Source organism: Macaca mulatta, chromosome 11 (genome assembly GCF_049350105.2).
Source record: "Macaca mulatta isolate MMU2019108-1 chromosome 11, T2T-MMU8v2.0, whole genome shotgun sequence".
Taxonomy (NCBI): Eukaryota; Metazoa; Chordata; class Mammalia; order Primates; family Cercopithecidae; genus Macaca; species Macaca mulatta.
The window spans coordinates 12810861-12838307 of record NC_133416.1 but is presented as its reverse complement, the minus strand read 5'-3'; the positions used below and the strand labels follow the sequence as shown (position 1 = coordinate 12838307).

The 27447-nt window shown below is 50.4% G+C and overlaps 1 protein-coding gene and 1 pseudogene across 1 annotated transcript in view; one reads left to right on the top strand and one right to left on the bottom strand.

Annotated features, from left to right (window-relative positions):
- Positions 1–27447, bottom strand: part of LOC144332790 (SH3 domain and tetratricopeptide repeat-containing protein 1-like) — a 291300-nt gene that overhangs the window by 127002 nt on the left and 136851 nt on the right. The window lies entirely within an intron of this gene.
- Positions 8599–13637, top strand: LOC144332969 (uncharacterized; annotated as a pseudogene).

The following is a 27447-nucleotide window of genomic DNA, read 5'->3' as shown; positions in this document are numbered from 1 at the left end:
TTGGTTCCTGCCAATTGCTTATTGACTGCTGTGGATTCCATCCTTCAATGCCAGCTCAGTAATGCACTTACAAAGATGCATTTTGGTAGGTTTTACTCCCCCTTTCCATCATCTTCATGCTGGGTCCAGGACTTCTTTTCCTCTGTGATTAAGATGCCACAATGGGCTTGGCATGGTGGCTCTTGCCTGTAATCTTAGCACTTTAGGAAGCCAAGGTGGGTGAATCACCCGAGGCCAGGGGTTCAAGACCAACCTTGCCAACATGGTGAAACTCTGTCTCTATTAAAAGTGCAAAAAATTACCCGGCATTATGATGCATGCCTGTAATCTCAGCTATTTGGGAGGCTGAGGCAGGAGAATTGCTTGAACCGGGACCCGGCAGGCGGGGGTTGCAGTGAGCCGAGATCATGCCACTGCACCCCAGCATGGGCTACAGAACGAGACTTTGTCTCAAAAAAATATATATATATATGTATATGTATATTTATATATATATATATTTGAAGTATTATCCAATGAGAGCAGGTGTTCCGGAAGACCTCATTTAAATACAGAATCTGATTGGGGGCCCATGTCACACCTGCCATTTTTTCATCTTTGCAGCTGGGCTTTTCTCCTCTTCTCTGCTGGACTCTGCTGTTTCCCACAAGGTCTTCAGAAAGTTTGCCCTGAATCCTACAACCAGGAGATGAGAAGCACAGAGTGACACCAGCAGGAGAACATGAAGATGCAGTGATAGTTGTCCTCCTTCTGCAGAGTCCAGAGCAGTGCACTCCTACTGCTGGTGCCCTAGCTAAGCCTGGGGGCCAGCATGCCCGATGATAGCCTGGGAGTGCTGCAGTCAGGGTCCCCACAATGGACACCCAGCCTGTGCCCTTGCACTCTACTTGAGCGTGGCCATTGTCACCTCAGAGCCCCTGAGTACAGAGCAATGCATCCTACCAGAGCTGCATATGAGGAAGGACCACGTGAGTCCCGGGAAAGAGCTGAGGCCCTGCAGGGGGAGGTGGCCAGGACCGAGACCTGATGCCTATGTGGAGAGTCGTCTGTGGGTGTGAGTGGCACTGTGGGGTCAGTTCCCGGGTTCTGCTGCTCCTCCTCCTCAAATATCAGTGTCTGAGCAGAGGCTGGAGTGTGTGTGGCACCTGGAACTGCAGGGCCACCACTCATGTGTGAGGCCATCATGGGGACCTGAACATGGTGTGGTCTGCAGACCCCACCCATCCATTAGCCCCAATTCCTGGCCAGCTTCTGCCAAGATGAGAGGGTGGAATCTGGAAGGTGGGCGTAAGCTGAAACCTGTCCCCCAGTGGCTGACATACAGGGTGACACTCTCTGTGTGGGGGAAAGAAAGAGAGATCAGACTGTTATTGTGTCTATGTAGAAAGACGAAGACACAAGAAAGTCCATTTTGATCTGTACTGGGAAAAATTCTTCTGCCTTGAGATGCTGTTCATCTGTAACCCCAGCCCCAACCCTGTGCTCACAGAAGCATGTGCTGTGTTGACTCCAGGTTGAATGGATTTAGGGCTGTGCAGGATGTGCCTTAGTGAAAATGTGTTTGCACCTCCTGGGCTCCAGGCTGCCAGCTGCCTGCCCAGGGTCTGAATGTCCTACTGTGACCTGTTTCCTCACCTGGCCCAGAGGACAGATAGGGAAGGCTTGTTTTGAGGATAAGGCAGGGTAATCCCTGTAAGCCCTCATTAGCTTGCCTGTCCTCCAGGTCTTTTTGATTTCTTTTTTCTCTTCTTTGTTATGAAACTCTGGAGAATTGTCCTCCAGCCTGTCTTCAGCTGGGGAGGTAGAAAGGCTGGACCTTGCCCTTGACTTCAGGCCCCATCTGGGTGCCCCCTCCTCCTAGGGTTTTTAAAAGCATATACTTGGCAACATACCCTGTACCTGAGAGAGCTGCAGAGAACCTCCTGCATGTCCAAAGCAGCACACTTTGTTCCCTGACCCCAGGCCCTCATCACACCCCAAAGCGCAAATACTTTCAGGTGGCCAGCTTCAGACAAGAGTCTGAACTCTATGCTTGCTTTCTGGGGTCTACATAGGCCCATATGATGGGGCTACCTCTATTCTACCCCTGTGCCTCCCCGAATCCATTAGGGGCCTCAACTTAGTGATCTCTAACCGGGAGCAATGTTCCCTAGGCAAGGAATGCAGCCCTCCCCAGGATGCTGGCATGGCCATGTCCCAATGGACATCAGTCCTGGACCAAGAGGTCCAAGGCAGGGAGATTCACCGCCCGTTTCACCAGGTGTGGTGACCTTCCTTGGTTCCTAGCCTTCAAGATGGGATTTTTACAGTGTACCACAGTGGGGGAAACCGAGGCACAGGTCCGGTGAGCGGTAAAGAAGGAAAACCTCTGTGACTAGGAAACATGTCCCTTGCCCAGCACAACCGCTCCAGGATAGTACCCTTTGAGATGTATTGCTGAGCTGTTCTTGGCACGTGGCATGGCACTGTGGTGGAGGTCAACAGCTTGTGGAGTTGGGGGTGGGAGTGCTGGCAGGAGCAGGTAATTTTGGAGCCACCATGGGCAGGAAGGGGACATTGCCCCTTTCCCCACAACTTGGGCACAGCAGCAATTTTCTTCTCTGATGTGTGTGGGCACCAATGCCTATGTGGGTGTGGGTGCGTCCTCCCCTTTTGTTGATGAAGAACCTTCCTGCAGCCGTTGGGGTGGGTATGGACACCACGTGTGCCTGGCAGCAGGGTGGTGTCTGCGGAGGCTTGGCTACTATATGTCTCACTGCCACCTCCCCAGGGGAAGGGGACCCTGTGCCCTTAGTGCCCCTCATACCCAGTCCCTCACATTCTTCACTTGGCATCCCCCTGCCTGATTCTCCCAACTCAGCCCCTGCCAGGTTTCTCCAGGGGCTGTGGGCCCTGGGATGGGATCAAAGGAGGCAGCAACTGTGCTGCCTGCCTCTGCCTGAAGTCGGGGATCCCTGGCCACTACTGGCATCTGGTGGGCAGGGTAGGTGGGGAGGTCAAGGGTCAGCTTTTCCACTCCCCAGCCTGCACTGCCTAAGTCACCAGGTATAACTGGGCTGGAGGCTGATCTGTGTCCTCCACAGTCACTTGATGCATTACATTGAAGCCAATCCTTGTGTAAATGACAAGACCTGTTGTTACTGCCCAAATCAAACCAGAACCTAAAGACTGTCGCACTTGGGCCCAGAGCCTGCGGCTGAGGCTGCCATGACCACTCTGTTCTCTTCCTTCTGTTGCACTTGGGCCCAGAGCCTGGGGCTGAGGCTGCCATGACCACCCTGTTCTCTTCCTTCTGGGGTCCCCAGGAAGCTCCCAGGACTGAATGATCCCCACAAAACACAGTGGCCAGGATGGGAGGGCTGGAGGTCAACTCCCCCACCCTGCCCCTACCACCACAACCAAGAGGCCCCCATGGAGGTTGGCCCCGAGCTGTGGGTCCCTGTGGGATGCGGGCTCCCACGGATACTTCAGGGGATGAGCATGGGTCCTTCTGGCTGACGGGAGCCTGGTGGGCACAGGGTGTGTGGGGTCTGTGTAGGTGGGTTGGACAGCACTGGGTCTAGCCAGGGAACCAGGGACTGGTGTGACCAAAGTGGGCAGCAATATGCTGCCAGAAGCAAAACTACAGTGCAACCAGCCCAGCTGGTAGGGAGAAGGAGACCTGCCTAGCAGGACCATCCACCCCTATCCCGGTCCCAAGCCCAGACTGCCTGCCTGTACTGGACATTGCCTGGTCCGGGAGGCCTGGGCATGATGGTCAGGTGGTGTGTCCCTGGGTTCCAGGCCTTGGTGGTCCCTTGGGAGCTGAGCATCCTCTGGGCAGGAGGAAGGCTTGCGGTCCACTGTTTGCATCTGCCCCTGGGAGTTTGCCCCCGCCTCAACTTCTCAGCCCATACGGGGATGTGGCCAGGGCTCCTCACCTGCTCTGTGGTTCCAGTTCTGATTAGCTCACTTGGTGACTCTGACAGCTTCCTCCCCAAAGTTTGGGTCCTCATCTGTGGGAATGGGGTGTCCCAGGGACCCTGCAGGCAGGAACCCACCCCCAGCTCCTCTGGTGGGCCCTCCTGGGCTTTCTTACCTACTGGCTTGTGAGACCCAGTTGGCCAAACTTGGTGTCCTATTTTTATTTTGGCCTTTTTCTTAGTGTGTGTTTTCTGTAACTACTGCTGTGTAGAACCTCTATATGAGTTTTAGGTAGAGAATCTTGCCCACCCAGAGGTCCGCCACCCCAGAGAGCCTCCATTCAGCACCCCCGGGCTGGTCCTGCCTGTGCTCCGCTTGGTGTGAATGTTGAGTGTGACCGATCCACACGGCTGCTTGACCCTGCATCTCCTTCCTTCTTGTTCCTGAGGCCAATTCTGTTCTCTCTTTCTCTACCTGAACTGCACTTGAAGCCAAGATGAAGGATGAGAAGTGGTTGCTAAGAAGGACCCCTCCTGCAGCGAATCCGCTGTGAGGAGGCTGCACTGGCCCACCCTGTCCTTTCCTTCTCTAAGCTCATTCCAGAGGTCGGCAAGGGGCAGCCTGTCCCTCCCTGCCTGCTCTTCTGGCCCGTAAATCAAGAATGGATTTTACATTTCCAAATGGTTGAACAAATAAAAAAAATAACACTTCATGACACTGAGACGTTTCCATGTCCATAAGTAAAGTTTTATGGGGGTGCAGTCATGCCCATCTCTTCACAGGCCACCTGCAGAAGCTGCTGTCATGCAGCCATGGCAGAGTTGCATCCTTGAGGCAAAGATCACTTGGCAAAGCTGAAAATACTGACTCCTGGCTCTTTAGGGAAACAGTTTCCAGTCCCTGGTTTAAGGGCTATGTGGCAGGACCCCAGGATCTTGGTCAGATTGTTCCTCACTCAGGGCATGCTGTGGCCTTCGCTAGTATGTCTGCAAAGTTTGAGTGCTATGGTGCCTCTCATGGGGGCATTGAGCTGTGTCGTGCTAGATTTCAGGGTGTCTGCCTCATGGTCATCTGTCTCACCAACAGAGACCCTGTGGCCAGATTCAAACAAGCAGGAACTGTTGGTCTTTGGCAACAGGGATACCTTAGAGCTGAGCTGACACCCACCCTGAGGTGGTCCCATGACACCCACTGTCTGGGTCAAGGTTGGGGCAGGGCTGGTGTCCTGAACCGCCGTGCGATGTAGATCATAATAGCCAGCGGGGGAGAGGGAGCTATTACTCCCCACATCGCGGAGGGTGCCTCACTCCCCTGCGATGGGGATCTTAATAGCCAATTAATCCCCACCGCAATGTGTGTCCATTATTAGTAGTCTCTTTTATTCAGGATATTAGGAACAATTTCACAGGTTGTGTGTACACAGCCTGCGAATGGAGAATGAATACCACAATTTGCACCTCTGGATATTAGGAACCATATCACACAATGGGTGTACACTTTTTGGGAGATTTGGGATAATGTCATCCTGTGTTTCCCTGAATATTCAGAGACATATCACAGGGCGGCTGTACACCCACTACTCTCTTGGCAGGAACATCATACTTTACCTACTGGAAATTAGGAGCAATATCACAGACTGGGTTTCAAGCCACTGTCGTATGGGAAGTTAAATCATGCTCTCCCCCACAAGTTATGAGGAACAATATCACAGGGGGTGTGCACCTTCTCCAGTAGTGGGAGTAGCATCACCATCTCTTCCTTTAGATGACAGGAACAATATCACAGGGTGGGTGTACACCCTGTGTGTTTTTGGAAGCAATGTCATTCTCTCTTCTTCTAGGTTTTACGATTAATATCACAGGCTGGGTGTATACCCCTTGTTGTATTGGATGGAATCTCATCCTCTTTCAACCTGTATCTTTAGAACAATATCCCATGGGGACTGTCCATCCCTTCAATATTGGTACTAATATCATCTTCTCCTTTCCTGGATATAAGAAACAATATCACAGGAGGGGTGTACACCCCTTGCAATACTGGTAATAATATCCCTCTCCCCTGTGGTTATTAAGGACAAAATCCCAGGGTGGCTGTAAGGTTCCTACTTTACTGGGAGTAATGTCATCCACTCACCCCCTGGATAAGAGGAATCATATCACTGAAGAGGTGTCCACCCCCTTCGATATTGTCAGTCGTGTCATCTTCTTCCCGCCTGGATATTAGGAATGATACCCCAGGGTTGGGGGCGGTGTACACCCACTGTGGTATCGAAAGTAAAATCAGCCTCTTTCCCGCTGGATATTAAGAACTATATCAATGGTGTGTGTGCACCTTCTGGGATATTGGGAGTACTATCAGCCTCCACCCCGCTGCATATTAAGACCAATATTCGGGGGGCAGGGTGGTTACAGCCCCTGCAATATTGAAAGTAATATTCTTCTCTTTCCCCTGTACATTAGGGACTACATCACAGGGGTCTGTACACCTTCTGTGATATTGGGATTAATGTTATCTTCTCCCCCACTGAATATCAAAAACAATATCACAGAAGGGTGTACACTCCCTGCGATATGGCCAGTAATATCATCGTCTCTACCTTTGGATAGGAGGAACAACATCACAGAGGGTGTGTACACTGCCCTGCAATATTGGGTATAATGTTATCCTCTCTTTCCCTGGATATTAGGAACGATATCCCTGGTGGTGGGGGGTGGATTACATTAAGAACAATATCACTGGGTGGGTGTACACCCCCTGCGATATTGGGTGTAGCATCATCCTCTCTTCCGTAGGATATTAAGAACAATATCACAGGACAGGTGTAGAGCCACGGCCCCTGCGTGATTGGGAGCAATAGCATCTTCTCCCCCTCTCTATATAAGGAACAATATCCCAGGGTGGGTGTACATCCCCTGCAATATTGGGCGTAATGTCATCGTCTCCCAACGTGGATATTGGGCATAGTGTCACAGGGGGGTGTATGCCTTCTTCGATATTGGGAGCAATATCATCCTCTCCCCTCAGGATTGTAGGCAAAATATCGAAAGGGTTTTACAACTCGTGTGATATGGGCAGTAATATCATCCTCTCCCCACTTAGATGTTAGGAGCTGCATCACAGGCGGCTGTACACTTCTTGTGATATTGGGAGTCATATCATCCTCTCCCATCATGGATATTAAGAACAATATTACAAAGGAGGTGTACACCCCCTGCCATATTGAGAGAAATATTATGTTCTCCCCTTCGGGATATCAGGAACAATATCGCAGGAGGTGTGTACAACCACTGCGATATTGGGAGTAATATCATCCTCTCCCCCTGAATATAAGAAACAATATCACAGGAGGATGTACACCCCCTGTGATACTGGCAGTCATATCATTTTCTCTCCCTCTGGATATTTGGAACAATATCACAGTGGGTGTGTACACCCCCTGTGATATTACCACTAGTATCATCGTCTCCCTCCCAGGATATAGGGAAGAATATCACAAGAGGCTGTACACCCCCTGCAATATTGGGAGTAATATCTTCCTCTCCCCCGCTGGCTATTAGGAACAATGTCACAGAAAGGGTGTACACCCCCTGCTCTATTGGGAGTGATATCGTCCTCTCCTTGCCTGGATATTAGGAACCATATCACTAGGGAGTGTACACCTCCCACAATAATGAGACTAATATCACCCTCTCTCCCCATGCATATTAGGAATCGTATCACAGGGGTGGTGTACACCCCCTGCGAAATCGGAAGAAATATCATCCTCTCCACCTTTGGAACACTTTTTAACAGAGCTTTGTATGTGGGGAGGACTCGAGTGATTAATCGAATGTTTCATCAGGTGCGGTTCTTCTGTTTCCCAGTTTTGACACAACATTTGGAAAATTTCCAGAGACTCCTGTGGTCAGCCTCACGGTTTCACTCTGTCACTTTCTAATGCAGTATTTTTTGGGAGTCTTTTAAATTAAGCGCCGTCATTTAAAAATAAGTTTTATAATATGCAGTTTCAGGTTAATTCTTTACCTTTGTGTCTCAGGCAGTGGCTCCCCACCTGTGAGTAGCCAGAAAGGTTCACGCAGTTTTCCAGGGCGACCTTTGCATTTCCTGGAACTATTAAGAGCTCGTTCCTGCTTCCGCCGCGATTGACACGCAGTGCGCGTGAGGCCGTGGGTGGCTTAGCGTCTTCTGCAGGCTTAGAGGTCACTTTCTGTTCTTCCCCAAGCCTGCTCTGCTGTGCCAAGTGTTCACTGCGGGCGACGGTCACACTGTCTGGCACAGGCCACCGAGACCACAGGGCAGACTCCACGTAGCGGAGCCTGCAGAATGGCAGAGCCCAGCCTCCTTGCCGCCCTTCACAGGGAGCAGAAAGCACAAGCCTGTGATCAGAGCTGTGCTAGCCCAGAAAGCCTCCGAACAGGTTTAATTGAGGAATCGGCTCCGACCAACTGCCCATGTTTAGGATGTGTCTGAGTTTTTGTGATTTTTCCTGCACTGAAGCTACTGGGCTGGCTCTGAGTCACTGTCATGGGACTTCACGTTGCCCCGACAGGAAGCCGCGGGGGAGGAGGTCTGCACAGAGGCTTGCCACCATGATAATGAAGGGCTTGTTGCCTCTTGGGACAGCGAGTTCAAGCTCTTTGTAATTGTCAGTGTAAACAGTGACCCGCTGAGGACACGGCTGTAATTCAGGGTGGCATGTTTGATTGTCATCGTTGGTATCAGGTACCTGCCTCTAAAGTGACGGTACCCGTAGTGCGGCTTCAGGAGGGCAGCTCCTGCCAAACACACGTGCTCCTGGGCCCCTGCAGTCAAGGTCTTGCTGCCAGCCAGGCCTGCTACTGTGGGTGCAGTGGTATCTTCAGGGCACTGAGTGCCTCCCTCATTTGCTTGTGGGGCCCAGCCCTCCATCCCTCCCGGTCCCCAGTGCAGCTCCTCCCTGGGTTCTCCCAGCCCCATGCACACCTCCGTCTTCACAGCTTCCCTAGTTTTCTCGTGGGCGCCATAGGTGGGTGCCTGGGCAGGGTTCGTGTGTTAGTCGAGTTCTCTCCAGCCTTCCCTGGCTCGTGGTTCAGCAGGTCCCTTCAGATGAGTCAGCCAGCTGTGTGCCTGCATGTTCAGGATACTTGTCAGGGGCTCCCTCAGGTCAGAGCAAGACCCAAGCTCACCTCCTCCAGGGGACTTTGGAGCCCGCCCTGGAGAGACACCAGCCACGTCCAGAGGGGCCGCCCAGGTCCCCGCGGGCTGGTGGGAGTGACTTCTGAGCCACTCGAGGCCCCACTTTGTGTTCCTACACCCCACAAAGACACTTAAAGCACCATGTTCTGGTTCCGTGTGCCTCTCCAGTGTGGCACACAAGCCTGGACGGGGATCTGAGCGGGCGCTGCCTTCCTCAGGCTGCGCTTGTGTTTTGGGGCTCCTGGAGCACTCGTGGCTGTGATTCCCGCCGCTGTTTGGGCTCCCCTAGACGGTCTCACCCGCAGCCTGAGGGCCACATCAGCAGCCACCGAGGAGCCGGCAGGTCCGGCGTTGGTCCCACTCAGTCCTTCTCGACTTTGGTGACAGAGGAGACAGCAAAACTTCAGCTGGGAGCCCCAGGCCTTCTCTGCTTGGGGCCCTGGGACTGAGATAGCACAGATCCTGCCATCCACTGCTGGGGGCCCTACTGTGTGTCTCCTTCCTCTGGTCAGGGGCCGCGCCCTTGAGCTGGGCAGCTCCAGGTCCTCACACTCAGGGGCTCGGGGCGGGTCCTGGCTGCAGAGAGAAGGAGAAGGGCGGCGTTTTGAGCCCAACTGTGTTGGCTTCATCTTCTGCCTCTTGTCCCTAAATGCATTTGCAAAGTTTTCCAGATGAAAACTCAGACGGGATTTTTAATGACTGGAATCTGTGAATTCCATGGAAGCCAAGTCTGTCCACCTCTTTCACCCACCTCACTTCTCCCCATTGGGGCTGATTTTGGCAGTGTTCATAGGGGCATGGACGAAAGGGGTGGTGGCCAGCCCTCAGCCCTGCGTCCCTCCCCTCCTCCCCTCAGCGCCACAGCATTTCAGTGTCATCCCCTTCCCTGCACGCGTCCTCATGAAAACCAAGTGCAGCTGGAGGGAGATGCCTGTGCCCGCTCCCGTGACCTTCCCGGCCAGCCCGGCTGCAGTGGCCCCTCAGCAAGCATCTGCCTGGTGCTGCCTCCGTGCCCCTCCCATCACCTGACGCTCCTGCTCCCGAATCTTCACGCGTGTGCTCCGTGCAGCCACCTCACGGGCTCCCCAGGAACGGAGACAGTGTCTTACGCAGGTCAGAATGCTCTTCTCTGTCCACTGAATAGTCCAACACAGAATCATTCCTCTGTGATTATTTATGCTTTGTTATGTAGAACTGGAATAAAGAAAAAGTGAATTTAGACATTACAGCCATCAGGTTGAAGCTAGGTAATTGCATTAGGGAATTAAATGAAAGCATTTGAGCTTCTCGAGCTCTAATTCCACATCTTGGTATCTCCATCACCCCATAGCCAGTGTCTAACACAGCTCTTGGTCTAGGAGTTTCTTGATAAATGCTTATTGAATTGAACGGGACTGAGCTTAACATTCCCACCCAGAGTTAGAAGCCAGTCCCTGAGCAAATTGCATTTCGAACGTGAATTCGATGTTACTGTGGTAAGGGGTATCCTACATGTCATAATTCCTAGTCAATATCGGGTATTTAGTCAAATAGACTCAAGTATAGAGAGGCATGGTCCATCTGGTGAAAGGGCAAGGCACAGTGCTTTAGGTCCAAGTCCCCAATATCAACTATGAAAATAAAACATTGTCACCTCCAATTACAGCCCTGTCCTCTGCTGGTCCCTGTTTACGCTACCAATTATAAACAGCTTGAACTTGCTGTCCTGAGAGGCAACACACCCTCCATTCTCTCTGCAGTGCGGCTGCCTTGGTGGATGGAACATGCCCCTCCTCCCTCCCTCCCCCCTCCTCTCTCCCTCCCTCCCCCCTCCTTCTTCCTGTCTTCTGTCACCTTTCTCCTCCAACCTTCTCTCCTGGTCGAGGGGCAGAAGAGAAGAGACCTCCGGAATCTTCTGCTTCATCCGAGCAGCTTGGGGGCAGCATGAACAGCTGCAATTTGGCTGTCGCAGCAGGTGCCTCAGGGCAGCCTTTCTAATGGGAATCCTGGAATCCTGTCTTTCCTTAATGTGTCCTAAAGGCTGGAGGACATGAAGTGAAACAATGTTCCATGCTCAGTCCTATGATTTTGTGTATTTATTGGACTTACTTTGAAATTAAACTAAATGATACCCAAGGTAGAGCATTAAAAAAAAAAGAAAAAACAGGCTATGGTGTTTGAAAAACAAACAAAGCCATTTGGTTTGTTGGTTTGTTCTTAGATCTTCACAGGCTCCTAGGTCACACGTTTCAGTTTCTCAGCGAGTGACATTCTCTGCAGAAGCCGTGTCAGCCTCTTGTTTGATGATGTCAGCCACAGCAAAAAGAAGCACTCCGTAGGCCTCGTGCTCAGCACCTTGGCGTGAGCTCCTGCCGTCTTCTGTTCATGCTCATCACAGCTCTGTGCAGTGGGCGTCCTCCTGATCCATGTGGGAGGGTAGAGGATGGAGGTGGAAGGGTGAGTGACGGCAGGATCACATGAGGGGTCTCTCCCGAGGTAGAGAGGGGAACCGGCCCAGGGCCTCAGTGCCCATCGCGTCCTTCCTCCTCCTCCTATGATTCTCTGTGACTGTTTGACTCAGGCTGCAGGGACAGACGTGAGTATGTGCAGAGTGTGTGTGCACTCCTGGGGTGTGTGCTCATATTGGCTGGGAGGGATGTGAGCGTGTACAGAGCATGTGTGCACACCTTGGGGGTATGTGCTGGCGTTGGCAGGGACAGATGTGAGCATGTACAGAATGTGTGTGCACACCTTGGGGATATGTGGTGGCATTGGCAGGGACAGATGTGTACAGAGCGTGTGTGCACACCTCGGGGGTGTGTGCTGTCGTTGGCATGGACAGACTTGAGCACGTACACAATGTGTGTGCACACCTTGGGGATATGTGGTGGCATTGGCAGGGACAGTTGTGTACAGAGCGTGTGTGCACACCTAGGGGTTGTGTGTTGGTGTTGGCACCGACAGACGTGAGCGTGTACAGAGAATGTGTGCACACCTGGGAGTGTTTGCTGGTGCTGGCACGGACAGACGTGAGCGTGTACAGAGCGTGTGTGCACACCTGGGGGTGTGTGCTTATGTTGTTTTGTAAGCGGCAAATACGTGGCCCATTGCCTAGGGCGGCCCTGCGCCCGTGCTGAGTCCAACAGTGGCCCTCGGGTTGGGGCCTCCATCTCCCCAGACAGCACTCGAGTGTCTTGAGGTTTCAGATTCTTCCTCTCCGGGTACTTGGGCCTCCTCAGGACCAAGCATCAGAACCAGCCAACTGCAAACTGCAAGAACGTTCAAATGCATCTTCAGTAGGAAAATCAAAAGCAATTGGAATAATTTTCCAACATGACCCCGTGGTTAAGCCGTTAGAAGCTCCAGACAAGAGATTGAGTCACTTTAAAATTCACACCAATTAAAATGGTTTTGAGAGTTGCAGAGCTTTACCGCTAAACCTTGAAATAATTGAAGCGTTCTGCTCCGCTTGCTTACAAACTAGGGTTGGGGATAACTTTCAGTCCAAAGTAGCAACCTTCTAAATCCAGCTTAGATGTGAGGCTCCCGCTGACACAGGAAGAGACAGTGGCCCTTGTTTATTCTCCTGTGTTCAGATACTTTGTCATTTTTTCTTTGTATCCTGATCATCACTTCTGCTTTTCCAATTCAAACTAAAGGGAGTTTAGTTCTGTTTTAGAGAAGCTGTGCTTAGTGGTCTCTTTTCATGGTTTGCTTAATCTCTTCAGTTTGGTGCTTACATTTACCCAAATGGACTTTTCTTTAGTAAGACGGTGCCGTAGCCCAGGGCTTCTCCTTCCATATCTGCTCCCCAGGAGGCCCCCCAGGAATGGGAGCTGGAGATCCAGCCCCTCTCCGTGTGCCGTTTTCTTTGAGTCCAATGGAGGTTTGGCTCAGAGAAGAAAACAGGCCTCCGGGTTGGGTGCCTCTGACTGCTTGCTTGTGAAATGTGTAATGATAAGGCGCCTTCCAAACTAATTTTACACATTGATAGTTGTAGCTTGAAGTATCGCTGCAGTCATAAGAATAAGAAACACTCCCATAAAGTAGATAAACAGAAAAAAGCCATAAAAGTTTAATAAAGGGCAAATAAAATGGTGTTGTAAGAAGGTACAGTGGGAAATGCTCTCAGTCCACCCAGATCGGCTGTGGCGTCCTCCTGTAAATACATTCAGCTACATGTGGCCCTGATCACAATCACTACTGTGAATCGTGATCCAGAATGTTCTTGGGGGCAGATGCCTGGACTGTGCCAGCAGCTGAGTCTGATTGGGCGTCACGGCGGTGATGTGCTTAGCGCGGCCAGCTGGGCTGAGGGGTGGCCACCCGTGCACTCGCCACGTGCAGCCACTATTCTGGTGATGGAGTTGCACGCTTCACAGCTTGTCCACCTGGGCTCCTTAAAGTACCGGGAACCCAACCGCAGGTGGGTGCCTCCCGACATGGGAGCTTTCTTTTTTATCCAGGGCCCTCTGGCGCTGCAGACCCCAGCCACTGGTCCCTTGAGCCCACGGGGAGGCACCACAGGACTCCGCTGGGCCATGGAGGTCCCCGAGCAGGTGGTCATTTGTTGCTTATGAAGTGGTCCATGGCCTGTGAGTTTATTCCCGGGGTCTGTGTGGGCGAGAGTAACCAGTTCACAGCTGGGCACTTACCCCTTACACAGGTGACACTAGTTGAAGTGGAATCTATATTAGCTCGTACGGGAGTACGTGAGGAGCTAGGAGGGTGGGGAGGCATGGCCCTAGCGTTAGAGCCCGGGCTCCTGACGTTCTGTGTCTTCCTGTTGAGGGGCCGTCAGGGCCGCTGTGGGTCCTGAAGACAGTGGGTGCCATATGGACCAGGGGGTGCGGAAGCCTCTAGAGGTTGCGGGAGGCAAGGAGACGGTCGCTTTCCCAGAGCCAGCCCTGCCGACACCTCGATGTTAGGTGGTGGGACCTGTTTTGGACTCCAGCTTCCAGAAATGTGAGAAAATAAGTCAGTGTTTAGGGCGCTAAATTTGGGGTGATTTAGTGGAGAAATAGAAAACTAGTCCACGAAGGTGCACGCATTGAAATGTGCTCTGTCCAGGTGTTCACAGTGGCGTGAGGGGGATGGCATCAGGGTTCTGGGAACCGTGCAGTTTTACTGAAGGAAGGGAGCTCGCCACGCCTTTCCTCATGTAACTGAAGGTATGTATGCCTGCCACACCGCCCAGGAGACAGGGACTAGAATTCTGACTTTATTTCTTATGGGAACCAAGCCACAGTCAGAACACAGTGAGGGCTGAAATGAGCTTCCTACAGCCTGAACTGGGAAGAGGAATGGCAAGTAGTTTGTGTTTTTCTACACAGACCTGTCCTTTCAGGTTTTAAGTTCTGGAAAAAGGGAGAAGCCACACACCTCGGCGAGGGACAGTGCTTCAGCCAGAACGTGGCCATGTGGCTGGGAGGCTCAGAAACTGCCCTCCAAGGGCACTCATCTGTTCCTTATTGCACTAATACCTCATTTATAGAAATCCACAGAAATTCCAGAGCAGTGCGGGAGGCCTCTGGTCTGGATGGGTTTGTGTGGACCGAGGGCACGGGGTGTTGTCCCAAGTGCTTATCCTGATCTGGCAGAGGTTCTGTTCCCAAATAATCATTCCACAGTTTCAGAGCCTATATGTGAGGGATAGTCTTGTAACTTTGTTGCATATAAAGGAAACAAAGTATGTCTTGAGGGTCCAAAAATCCATTTAGTAGTCATGGCTGTAAACTCACACATGGGGCTTTGGGATGGAGTGAAAAGCACCGTCACCTGGCGTGGACGCTGCGTGGTATTTGTAGTGTGGTGGCTTGCTCGTGCCTTGAGCTCCATCTGCGGTGTGAGCAACAGCTGTGCAGTTGAGAGATGTGGGCAGGTCAGCTTGATCCTCCAGGTGCGTGCAGGCATCCGGGTGAGGGGCCTGGGATGAGGCCACGTCAGTGGCAAGGAGCTTGGTTGTGTCAGCAGATATGTCTGCCTCTACGGTCCAGCAAGCCAGCCAGAACCCAGTTTTCCTTTGGTCATCTAATGCCAGAAAAAAAAATTGTTTCTTAGAGATTCTCATAGTTTATATTAATGAACCATTTGACTATACATAAAATGTTATAAATGAATGAGGCTTTACAACTTGGCAGATATGTAACTCACATGTTATGATTGAATCAAACTGTTGAAGATACTGGTTTCACTTGAAGGTTTTTAGCATTTTATGCACAAACCAAATGCCAATAGCATTTTGAAAGAGTATTTTGGAATTTTAAACAGAGTGAGCCAGTACTGGGTCTCTGGGATGCTGGTGAGGTGGACATGACCTCAAGCTCTTGGAGCTTGCAAGCAAGCAGGATTCCTAAATTGTCACACCTGCAGTGCTGGAAGTCAAAGTGGATTTCTGTAAACGAGGTATTAGTGCAATAAGGAACAGATGAGTGTCCTTGGAGGGCAGTTTCTGAGCCTCCCAGACACCCCAGGGGGAAGTAGGGGAGGGGTGCAGTTACCCACCAGAACCTGGACGGTGGAGCCGGGTTTGCAGGTGGCCCTACGTGGCAGGTGATTACGTGCAATAAGGAACAAGTGAGCGCCCTTGAGGGCGGTTTCTCAGCCCTCTTCGGAACCGCAAGTGGAAGAAGACCCAAGGTGGGGGGTGGAGGGTCAGTTATTCCCTGGAGCCTGGATTGTGGCGCCAGGTTTGCTGGTGGTCCTGCGTGGCAGGTCATTACGTGCAATAAGGAACAGGTGAGTGCCCTTGAAGGCAGTTTCTCGGACTGCTTCAGAACTGCAAGTGGAAGACGCCCCAAAGTGGGGGGGGGGGATGGTCAGTTATCCAGTGGGACCGCGTTTGCTGGTGGCCGCTGCATGGCAGGTCACCGCGTGGAGCCATGGGAGGTGAGTGGAGTGGGAATGGAGGACGCACCCTCCACAGCTACTTCTGGGAGTTGACTCTGGTAGCAAAGGGGGCATAGAGGGATTCCCATCAGGGGCAACACGGCTGGTGTCCCACGTGTACTGGACGCCGAGGTGTGGCTATATGTGATCTCAGTCTCCACAGTCACCCTGGGACGTGGGTTCAGTTACCTTTCCATTTCTCATTTGAGAAATCTCACAGGCTCACATCACAGCTGGGTGGGTTAGAACTCATGTCTCAGGCAGGACGTTGGTCCCAGAGCCCAGCTCTTACCCCACCTGCTCTTTTCAGTCCACCAGTCTTGAGAGGGGTGTGTGGTGGTGGTGATGGGCGGCCGAGAAACCAAAACAGAAGGGGGGGCAGGAAATAAACCAGGCAGGAGACACAGGCAGTGCTTGGGAGGTCTGCGTGGGGTCTGGGTGTGGGGGGGCACCTCTGGGCCTGTGAACCCCATTCTGTGCTCCTGGCTTGCCCAACCTTGGCCCTCAGCCACATGCTGCACACTTCAGGTGAAATCTCAGTCCCTCGCGTGGTGTGGGCATCTTTTCTCCCTGGCTTTGCCTCTCCTTAAATCACAGTCTCAGTGGGGGTGGCAGGGTGGTTGGTGGTCCCTGTAATTTGCCTTCCACCTCCCCATCCTTGTCCTATCTGGCCTTTTACCAGAATCTGTCTCTTCAGAGCCTGCGAATGAGTGGAGGCCACGGCAGCCTCTCACTGACCGGCCTCTCAAACTTGTTTATTCATCAGAGTTGTGTTAAATGCTGATTCCTAGGCACCCCATTAGACACTCTACGCCTGCCTGGCATGGGTACTTTGAGGAAAGTACAGAGGGTTGTTGGGCTGTTGCAGGAGGGAATTTGCATTTGTAGAATGTCCACTGTGGTCCTTCCAGCAGTCTGCACGCACACGTGGCATTAAGCCTGGAAGGACCTCTGGGTGCTGTGCTGGTGAGGAAGCCTCAGCTGGACGAAGGGCTGCTGGGGCTCGGACTTGATTCGTGGACTGGGGGCTGCGGGCTTGTTCTCTTCAGTGGGCCTGCTGATGGGATGCCCTGGTAAGTCCTGCTGTGCACTCTGCGGAAGGTGCAGAGACAGGCTCAGGGAATACAGACCATGGATTTAAAAATTCCTACTGGAAAATCTTTTATGAGCAAATTTGCATCTGACTGAAGACAATCATTGCTTGAATAGTTGGTTTATTTACAAAATTGATCCTATGAACAAACAGATTAAAGTTATCATTCATGCCTTGTCTATAATGTAAATAGGAGCTATTACCACAAACTAAATTAGCTTTACATTTTGTATCAGATTGCAGTCCAGATTACAAACGGCTGCTTGATAATCTAATTGAGAAAATGGAGGAATTTAGTACTTGGAACCCAGAGTGAAGAGAACAGAATTGCTTTGATTTCTCAAAAGTGTGTGACTGAGGGGGTGACCTGGGTTGAAGAGAAGTGGGTGGAGCCATTACACTGGAGGAGATGATCTGCCCCAGCCTTTCTCAGCTGTCTTCTCGATAAAACAAAGGGGCGATAAGTGGAAAAATTTAGCACTGAGTTCGTCTATGCCCTGAGCTTCTCATACGGTCATTAATGTGACCGGGCTGTATCTGTGAAGCCTCCATAGAGGCACAAAGGAATTAGGCTGGAGTAGGGCAGCCGGCGGCCTCTGGCGTTTGGACCGCGTGTCATTTCCTAAAGCCCTTTTGGGTGAAATGACAGTCACAATGTCTGTTCAGAGGAGTGTAATATCACATATGAGATGCAGAATTTAAACACAAAAGCCAGGAAGCTTGGTGGGAGTGGCTGTCTCCCAAGTGCTTTTCTGTGCTGCCGTGGATGAGGCCTGGATGTGTCATCTGTTGGTGAGATCCACTGGTGAAGGGGCTAAGCAAACCCTGGGGGGTGGGGGGGGTGGTGTGTGAAGTTACATCTTTTCTGGCATCCCAAGTAAATACATTTTGTAAAACTTGTGAATTTGACCCTGACCCTAACCCTGAGTGTTGAAGTCTGGTGCAGTGTCTTGAGCCCTCTTCTGCATTGAGGGTGAGTGACTGTAAATGACCGATTCCTCAGTGGTGAAGGTTCAAATTTAGCTTCCCTGAGGAAGCCAGACCTCAGTCACACGTATCTCCATTGTAAACACTGCGGCCCCTACGCAGGTGGCTGCAAGTTTCCAGGCCCCCCTCGGAGAAGCAGCCATGCGGTGCTTGGTGACTTGATAACATCAGCTACCTTCTATCTTCTGTCTAATCACGGTACTAAATGATTCTCCTACAAGGAAACGGATCTGGTTTCTTCCCCAATCGTTGGAAGAAGCAGCCTGCCTAGGGACTGCACCGTCCTCTGCACTTTCACAGCGAAGCTTGTGTCTGTCTCTGAGGAGTGTCACGTGTGTCGTGGGAATCGCGGGAATTGCTGCCTTAATTCTTGCTTTTGAGGGCTCAGGCAGCTCTGCCTGTTTCACCCAGGATGAGCAGCGGGTGGTCTCTGGCTGCTGTGGGACTAGGGCTTGGGGTGCCTCATCACATCCGGTGGCCTGTCTAGGTGGGCATCATTGTCTTTTGCCTGTTGGCTGAGGCAGCTGTGATGCCATGGGGGTCATGCTTGTGTCAGGGCCAACCCAGTTCTTCCCATGCACACCTCTCCTGCTGGAGTGCCTGTCCTTATGATGACGTGTTGAATTAGCGTGGAGAATACAGAGAGGCTCTGGGCCTCTCCTTCCCATTCTTACTCCCTGGAGCTGTGATGCCCGACAAGGGAGCCCATAGCCTGAGACTCCTTTAATTGGAATAAAGATTTGATTACATAGCTAATCACACTGGAAAAGAACTTCACAGGTTAAATTCCAGATTCAGCCCTTTGGGTCTAGTGGCCACGTTTCGGGGCTCAGCAGCTGTAGGTGGCTGTTGCCTTTGAGTTGGCTGAGCAGTTTGGGACGTTTCCAGTTCAGCAGGCAGTTCTCTTGCATGGCTCTGCCTGTGGTGAGGGCACCTCAGCTGGAGACCCTTGTGGGGGATCCCTTAGGCATCTGGCTGCAGCCAGGCTGCACGGTTCCTGTGCCCCGGGTCCTCTGCAGGCCCAGATGGATCCCACCACAGAGCCAGCACTGCTAGACTTGTGGTACTGTGTGCAGACTCCAGAGGGGCAGGTCCAGGCCTTGCAGGGGCTGGGGTGACTGGCCTCTTTGGCCAGGCTCCTGTCTCCGAGTCTTCATGGGAAATGCATCCACTATCCACAACATGCACCAGAGGAAAACTGCAGGCTTCTCTGTGGATGGTGAAGTGAGATCATACAGAGTGACTAGGCTTGGGCTCCTGACCAGTGTGGAACCTGATGATACCTTTAGGTGGAACCTGACATGCCTCCGTGTGTACATGGCAAAGAGAATGCAGCATTGTCAGTTTGAATCCAGATGTGCTCCCGTTTTGAGGTGGAAGGTTCTGGGAGTATTGACCGTTGGTGATTGTCCTCCGTGGAGGACTTTGAATGCAGGCACTGGTTTAGGATAACCCTGGTTTCCTGGTCCTGTATGTGGGTATCCCTGAATATCCCGGGCTGGAGGAAGGCAGGGCAGATGGGAGGGTGATAAGCGGTCAGGTGTTTCCAGCTGTGGGGAGTGATGCCATCAGATGGCAGAGAGCAGGAGGGTGGTGGCCGGGGGACCAAAGCAGGGGTGCGTGGAAATGCCATGTTTCCTGGGGCGTGGGGAGGACCTGTTGAACTCTATTCCTGGGCAACAGTTCTTCCATTCTCAGGAATCGGTGCCATTGTAAATGAGTAGCAAATTCTGTAATTGCTCTAATTACTTACTGTTAAGTCCCCATCCCAATTACCATAAATTAGCAACAGTGATAACAGCTTGCCTGGTCAAGCCTTGCCAAGAAAAACAGTGGAACTGGTTTTAGTTGCCTTGAGTTCCCTCCAAATCAGATTCCTTAGCGGCTTGTGTCCCCACAGCTGCTGCAGTTCCTCCTGGGCGTGGCAGGCACATTCCAGACATTCACATCTCAGCTCAGATGCAGGCGTGCACGTTATTTATAGAAAATCGCACTGTGCTGTGATTGGCTTGAGCTGACATTTTCTAGGTGGGAGGTGGAGGCCAAGGACCTGTGAGGGACTGTCCTCGTGTCCGAGTGTCCTCTCATTGGAGCAGGTGCACATCTGTTATTCAGTTCTAATGGGATGAAATTAGAAATATGAATTTTTAAAATTCACGTGTTAGGAACTCTCTTCAGTGATTTCCTCTGAAATGAGAGACTATTTGTGGACAAGGCACTTAGCCTGCAGCTCTCCTGAGAACTGTCCTAGACCTCGATGCTGTCCTATGGCCTCTTCCTGGGTGTGGGGTGCTCTGCTTGAAGCAAAACCAAAGGAAAGAACATGGTCAGTGTGCATCACTACTGCAGCCAGCTCAATGCACACCCACTGGGAGGGGGGCCGGACCACTTAACATTTTAAATGCATTTAACATTAAACCAGCAAGTCAGCCAGTGCTTTCTGTAACCAAGCTGCCTGGCTCATGGGAACCTGACACTTTTTGGAAGAGAATACTTGTGTCTGTGGAGTGTCTATTTGTCTCATTTCTTGAGACTTTGTTTGAAGTGATGAACGTGTGTAAATTAGGACATTTTTGTGTAAATTGGGCCACAGAGCTCTCTAGGCACAGTCAGGGGAGTAAACGGCTGTGAAAGATGCCGCCTGATGTGAACCATGGCCAGGCACTTTGGAACCTGGGATCCCATCTCCAGCCTTTCAAAGGACGTAGAGGAATATAAAATGCAGATGGGAGAGTTCATATTTTGGGCATCTCTGTTCTTTTGAAATTAAAGTGCAAAGAAAAAGTTTGCCTTGAGTTCTTGCCCCATACTTGTTTTTCTCCTGAGGTTTTAAAATTTTCTTAACTGTGCTTTTTTCTCCCCCGATCCTTGGGGAACTTCCATCTTCATATCTTCTTAAAAGATATGGTTAAATTCAACACTGAAATTTCAAAACATGGTTTCATACTATTTTTCTTTTAACCGATGTATCTGACATTGGTGAAGATGTGAAGACATAAGTGGATGTGTTGGTTTATTTTTACTTTTTTGTGAGAGTCTTGCTGTGGTGCCCAGGCTGGAATGCAGTGGTGTGATCTTGGCTCACTGCAGCCTCACCTCCTGGTTCACGCCATTCTCCTGCCTCAGCCTCCTGAGTAGCTGGGATTGTAAGTGCCTGCCACCATGGCTGGTTCATTTTTGTATTAGTAAAGATGGGGTTTCAACATGTTGGTCAGGCTGGTCTTGAACTCCTGACCTCAGGTGATTCGCTCACCTTGGCCTCCCAAAGTGCCGGGATTACAGGCAAGAGCCACCACACTCGGCCTGGGATATTCTTAATTGTAACTGTAACAGATCCCTTTAATAAAAACAAAACAGAACAACAACAAAAAAAAAAACCAGCTGTCTGAAAAGTCCCAAAATTAAAGAGCTCACTTGGACACGGATTTGGACACCAGTGGAGTGGCCCAAAACAAACCATAGTTACATGGGCCATTCGGCCTGTTAGATCCTTAGGGTATTTGAGGTCGTGGGGATATTTGCATTTCTGCCTCTGGATATCGTGCTAGTATGAATTCGACTAGTGTTTGAGGGCCAGGCTCAGATCTGGGAAAACAAGAGCCCCTGTCCTCATGGTTCTTCTCTTCTGTGTGTGTGTGTCTTAGGAAAATAGAAAGCATAAGAGATTTTTTTCAATGAACTGGGAAGATGGAAAAACAAGCTTAAGATGTTTACTTATTCAGAAGAAGGGAAGTGCAAGGAATACTCAGATTTGCTGCTACAAAAAGAGGCCCCTGGCGGAGGCTGTTTCAGAGGTGGGATCTCTCTGAGAAAGGTGGTAAGAGGCAAATAGGATGCCCCATCTGGTTTGCCAGAGATGGGAAAAGTTAGTATCCCCAAAACAGCCTCAGCATTCTGGAAAAGGCTTCGGAAAACCAGCTACGGTGTGGGACCTTGTTGGCCGCTGGGTAGAAGGAAAACATTGCTGGTCCTGAGGACTGTACTGTTCTTCAACTGCTATAAAGAGCTACTTGAGGCTGGGTAATAAGGAAAATAAGGTTTAATCGGCATACAGTTCTGTGGGCTGTACAGGCTTCTACATCTGGGGAAACTGACAATCAGGGTGGAAGGTGAAGGGGAGGCAGGTATGTCTTCACATGGCTGGAAGGGGAGAGAGTGAAGGGGAAGGGGCCATGCACCTCCAAACAACCAGATCTCAGGAGAACTATCATGAGGACAGCACGTGGAGGATTGTGCTAAACCAGTAGAAACCACCCCCATGAGTCAATCACCTCCCATCAGGGCCCACTTCCAACACAGAGTTACAGTTCAGCATGAGGTTTGGGTGGGGACACACAGCCATACCATGTCAGGCTTCCCGTTTTTCTGCATGTGCTTGGCAAATGCTTCTGTCACTTGTTTTGGTTTTTGTTGATACATAATATATGTACATATTTTCAGAGTGCATGTGATATCTTGATTCATCCCTATATTGATCAAATCTGGGTACTTGGGATGTCTTTCACTTGAAATACTTTCTTTTCCTTGTGCTGGTAATGTTCAAGTTATTCTCTCCTAGCTGTTTTGAAATACACAGTAGATGACCCACTGCCATCCCCCTGCTGATTTATCAATAGTAGGTCTTGTGCTCCCGTTAGGCTGTGTGTTTGTGCCTGTTACCAGCCTCTGCCCATCCTGCTTATGAGTGGGCTCTGCTGGGCCCTGTTGGCCACCTACTCTTGGCCTCCATGAGATCTGCTCTCAGCTCCTGCTTATGAGTGAGAACATGCGCCGTTTCTTTGGCTCGTTTGCTTAACGTCATGTCCTCCAGCTCCATCCATGCTGTCGCGGATGACAGGGCTCTCCACTGTGGTGGAGTATTGCTCCTGTGTATGTTCAGGCCACATTCCCTTCATCCCCTGTTGATGGGCACTCAGGTGATTTCGGACCTTGGCTGCTGTGGATGGTGCTGCATTGAAGCCGGGAGCAGTCACTGGCTTTATATTCGGGGGACGTGAGCCACTTTGATGTTCTCAAGCAGCCTATCCCCAAAATCCTCCATGGAATGCCGCATTCCTTTGTGCCCATGGCTTCCACTAGGATGAACCGCTGGGAAGGGACTTTGAGTGAACGCTTGGGTTTCTGTCTTTAACTGGTATCTGATGGCACTGACCAAGTAGGGGTCCCAGTGACCCTGGACACTGCCTCACATAAGGTCCAAAGATGCAGTTAGGTTCTTTTTTTAACTTAAAAAAAAAAAAATAAAAAGCTTTTGACCTGGTTAAGCTATAGCATTATCAGTGTTTTTCATATTGGAAAGATGTATATTTTATTTTCTAAGAAGGAAAAAAATCCTGTTAAATACTCTAACCAGAGATTAAATCATGTCAAGGAAAGAGGTACTATTTTGGGGGAAAATCACCCCTTCATGTCAAAGATGAAGGAGATTACTTACATAGTTTGAGTTAATTATGAAATCTTAAGTGGTTTTGAGAAGACAAACTGTGGATGCTGCAAGACATGAGACTGATGCTGATTTAATGTTAGTCAGCCCTGATAGAAAGCGGCTATTTAAAGCTTGCTCCAGTATTGCTTGATAGATTGTAAGTTATTGTAAAGAGCTGTTTGATGCTTTTATTTTACAAAATATTGAGAAAAAGTTTGACAGCCAAGGAACAGCCTTCAACCAATTTCTTCCTAATTTCTATCACCAGAAAAATGTGTCCTGTTAATTCCAGAATTTACTTTTGGAAAGTTCCTGTAAGGAGAGCAGAGGTATTGGTGGTTGAATGGTGACTTGAATTTAGGTGAAGACCGTTAAATATTTCATAGTCATGTTTGTCTTGGTGGTTTTAGCAATTTTATATTAAATTTAGAACTGTGAGTCAAACCAAATGTGTTCTTTTGCTTTTGTGATACTCCTTTGTTTGTATAACTATATGGTAAAGAATGATAAAATGTGTATAGGTTATTTTTTCTGTGTAGATATTAGGATTTTTAGGGGAACAAATTAATCATTCTAATAAACATTGCGCTGTATGTTGGGTCCTTTGCATTTTGAATCAGTATAATGAGGACCACTTGAAAGTATGTTTCTATACAAGATCTTTTATATACTGACTTGTGTTATACAAAATCCTTCATCCTCTAAGACTAAGCAATGGGTTGGAGGAGAGGTTTAATCCCCCATTAGGTCTATTCCAAATGCCCAGAATTGAATGCAAGTAACAATTATGCTTTTGAAGTGGGGTGTGTGTGGGGGCGGGGGGTGGACTCCTTTTGAGGTCATGGGAGGGAGGTAAAGCAAAGATCAGATTTGCTGAAGAACATTTGTGCATATTCTAGTGGAGAAGTCATATGACTTGACTGCACTTGCGTACTCTGATTTTGGTTTCATTAGTGTCCATAGCCACAAGCCTCAGCCGCCTCTGGGAACCACACTGAGGGGCTGTGGTGAGGGTTATCACAGAGTCGTGTGTCTTAGTGAATGGCACAAATGGCCTTGTGGGCCTACTTTGGGTTTGCTTGAACCTGTAGATTGTTAAACTAATTGTAGTTTAACATTTTGAGGATTATAAGTTGTGATTCTTGTCTAAGAAGAGGTTTCTATTGTCTCTGAAGACAGGAGCCACAATACAGATGGTCCCTGGCTCACAATGGTTACATTTGTGAGTTTTTTTTTTTTTTTCAACCTTGTGATGGTGTGAACTAGTCACACTCAGTGAATTGTTCGACCCGAGATGGGCTGCCTCTGGATGAACCCGTTGTAAGTTGAAACTATTATGTCAAATGCACTTTCTATTTAGGATATTTTCAGCTTACACTGGGTTTATTGGAACAGTTTCATCCCATGGTAAGTCAGGGAGCATATGTGCTCATAAAAGTAGAGACGATCTCATAGATACCATGAGATATAATGTCTCTGATGTTATCGAGATACGATGAAAACAATCAAGTGGGACTTGGAAGCCTTGGAGGGACTGACTCACATGGGTGGCTCCTGGAATGCAAACGTGGGCGCCACTGGCTTGTGGATGTGAGGTCTTTGCCTTCTGCTTAGTCCAGTGGGTTATCGGCTGCTCTCCAGGGCAGAGAGGTCCAGTGTTCCTGTGTTTAGGTGTTTGAGCTGCCTTAAGAGGCTAGGTCAGTTCTCACTGGTGTCTTCAGGGCTTTAGGCCTTCGGAACAAGCGGGAGGAAGCACGACTTTGGAGAGCTTTGGAAAGCTCAACGGACTTCAGGGCCATCCCCTTGGCAGGAGAGAGCTCCACTGGAGGCGAGCAGGGTGCCCTGCAGGCCTGTGCAGGGCCCAGGAATGTACGGACGTTGTGAGGGCCACAGGACACAGATCGGTCTTGGCTCACAACTGGTGTGATGGCCACGCATCATTTCTGGCAGGTATATGAATGCGGGGACTTGGGTTTTGGGGTGTGTGTCCTGGTTGCCTAGTTGCTTGGAAGACCCCTATTCAGACCCCAGCCTGAGTTACCGTGACAGGCCTCCCGTTTCACAGGCCACAAGGAAGCCGTGGCGTCAGTCACTCGGTGCCCACCAGATGTCAGATGTGCGTGTGTATCTTCCCTGGTCTCGGAATTGGTCTTGTTTTGAGGTTATAGTAAACGTTCTTTAAGAGGGGTTTTTGGATTTTTTGTTTGCGAGGAGGCAGCAGGGAGAGCTTGAGCAGTGAGATCCCCTTCCCAACCAATGCGATTTCAGATCAGAGTAGGTAATGACGGCAGCTGAGCTGCGAGATCACCTTCCCAACCAATGAGAATTCAGATCACAGCAGGTAATTAGGGCAGTGGGGCGGGTGGCAGAACCCTGAACTGTGGCTGTTTCTGGTGTCTTGCCCCTGCGGACAGAGCGTGCTGGGGCCTCCGTGGTCCTCTGTGGGGTGGGTGGAGCGCATGAGCTGGGTGCTGCTGGGCCGTGGCTGGCTCCCCAGCCCGGGGTTTGTGCAGGACTCCTTCTGAAGACAATTTGGAACCCAGAAAGCAGCACTGAGGAGAACAGGTTTGTGCGTTTCTGGATCCTTGGTGCTTCCCGGTCTCAGACGCTGCGCAGGCTCTGAGGGGTCTCGCCAGGGAGACTTGCACAGTCGGCCCCGGGGTGGAGTGGGGCTGCAGCGGGTCTTGCAGGAGCCGGAAGGTGGGGGTGAGTATCTCTCACAGGACCTTTCAAATGGGCCCAGCAGGATGCATCTGTGGAAATGGTGCCACCTAATGCTGGGCTGTGGCCAGCAGGACCTGAAAGGCTACAGCGGGCTGTGTTTCTGCTCTCTTGAGAGTCTCTGCACAGTTTTCCTTGGTTTTTGTCTGTTTGGAGGACGCTTCCCCTTTTCTTGGGCTTTCCTAGCCTTCTGAGCTTCCTTGTTAAGTATGACAAAGCCCTGAGAGGGCATTTTTATGGCATAATTATGTTATCCTGGTGGCTGGGTAAATGACCTGCAAATGCGGGTGACTCAATAGCTCTGAGGGTGTTCACTATCCAAGACAGAGGTGGGAAGGAAATGTTCAGGCAGGCGTCAGAGGATCTGTTCTCTGCTTTACACTGGGGCCCTGGTTCACTGACAGTCTTCACACTCCATCCAAAATGGGGATAATGAAGTCTCACGGATTCGGCGTCAGCTGAGAGCTGCCTCCAGCACAGTCTTGTGTGAGTAACAGTTTGTATGTTTGGTGCGAAGGGCGGGCGTCATTTGATCTTATTTGTGGTGGTGCTTATTGGTGGCTTTTCCGTAAGGAATTTAGACTTTATTAGCTTTGGCAAGGGAATCCTGAGTGATAAATTGGAAGAATGTTTCAGGAAATTCTGGAACCTGCAGTGAATCTGGAATCTGTTTGAAATTGAGATTTGGATTCTCATGATTTCCTAATGCTACCCCAAAACCCAGTAGTTGAGACAGTCGTAGAGCTTCAATTGTGCTGCCCCAGTTCCCCATTTTAAAAGGAACACGTTGCTTTCATCTAGAATGTTCTGAGCTCTGAGTGCTGCTGGCGGAGTGACCAGCCCTCTGCATCAGAGGGGAAGCCAGGGCTGTGCTCACGACGTCGCAGCAGCTGGGAGAGCTGACCCTGGACCTCAGGCACGTGTGCTGCTGACCATTTTCTGTAAACTCCAAGGGTGCAGTGGTCTCCTTGGCGCTTTACAGTCTTCTGAAGCTTTTGAGGTGTCTGCACCTTACAGATTTTTCCGAAGTAGACGGCCTTTTCCCACACCCTTGTGCTGAGTTTTGTCAGAGGCTGGTGTGTGGGAAGCACCACACCCACGTTCTGACAGGGAAGACTCTGGTGCCCAACTGAGGTCAGAGTGGAAATTTGTTTTTCCTTCCCTCCAGTCTGGTCCAGCTGCTCCCTGCTTGGCCAGAAGAAAATCATGCTTATCCAAGTCATAGGCAAACCCCCTAAGTCAAACATTTGTCTTTTTTCTTTATTATACCAGTTTT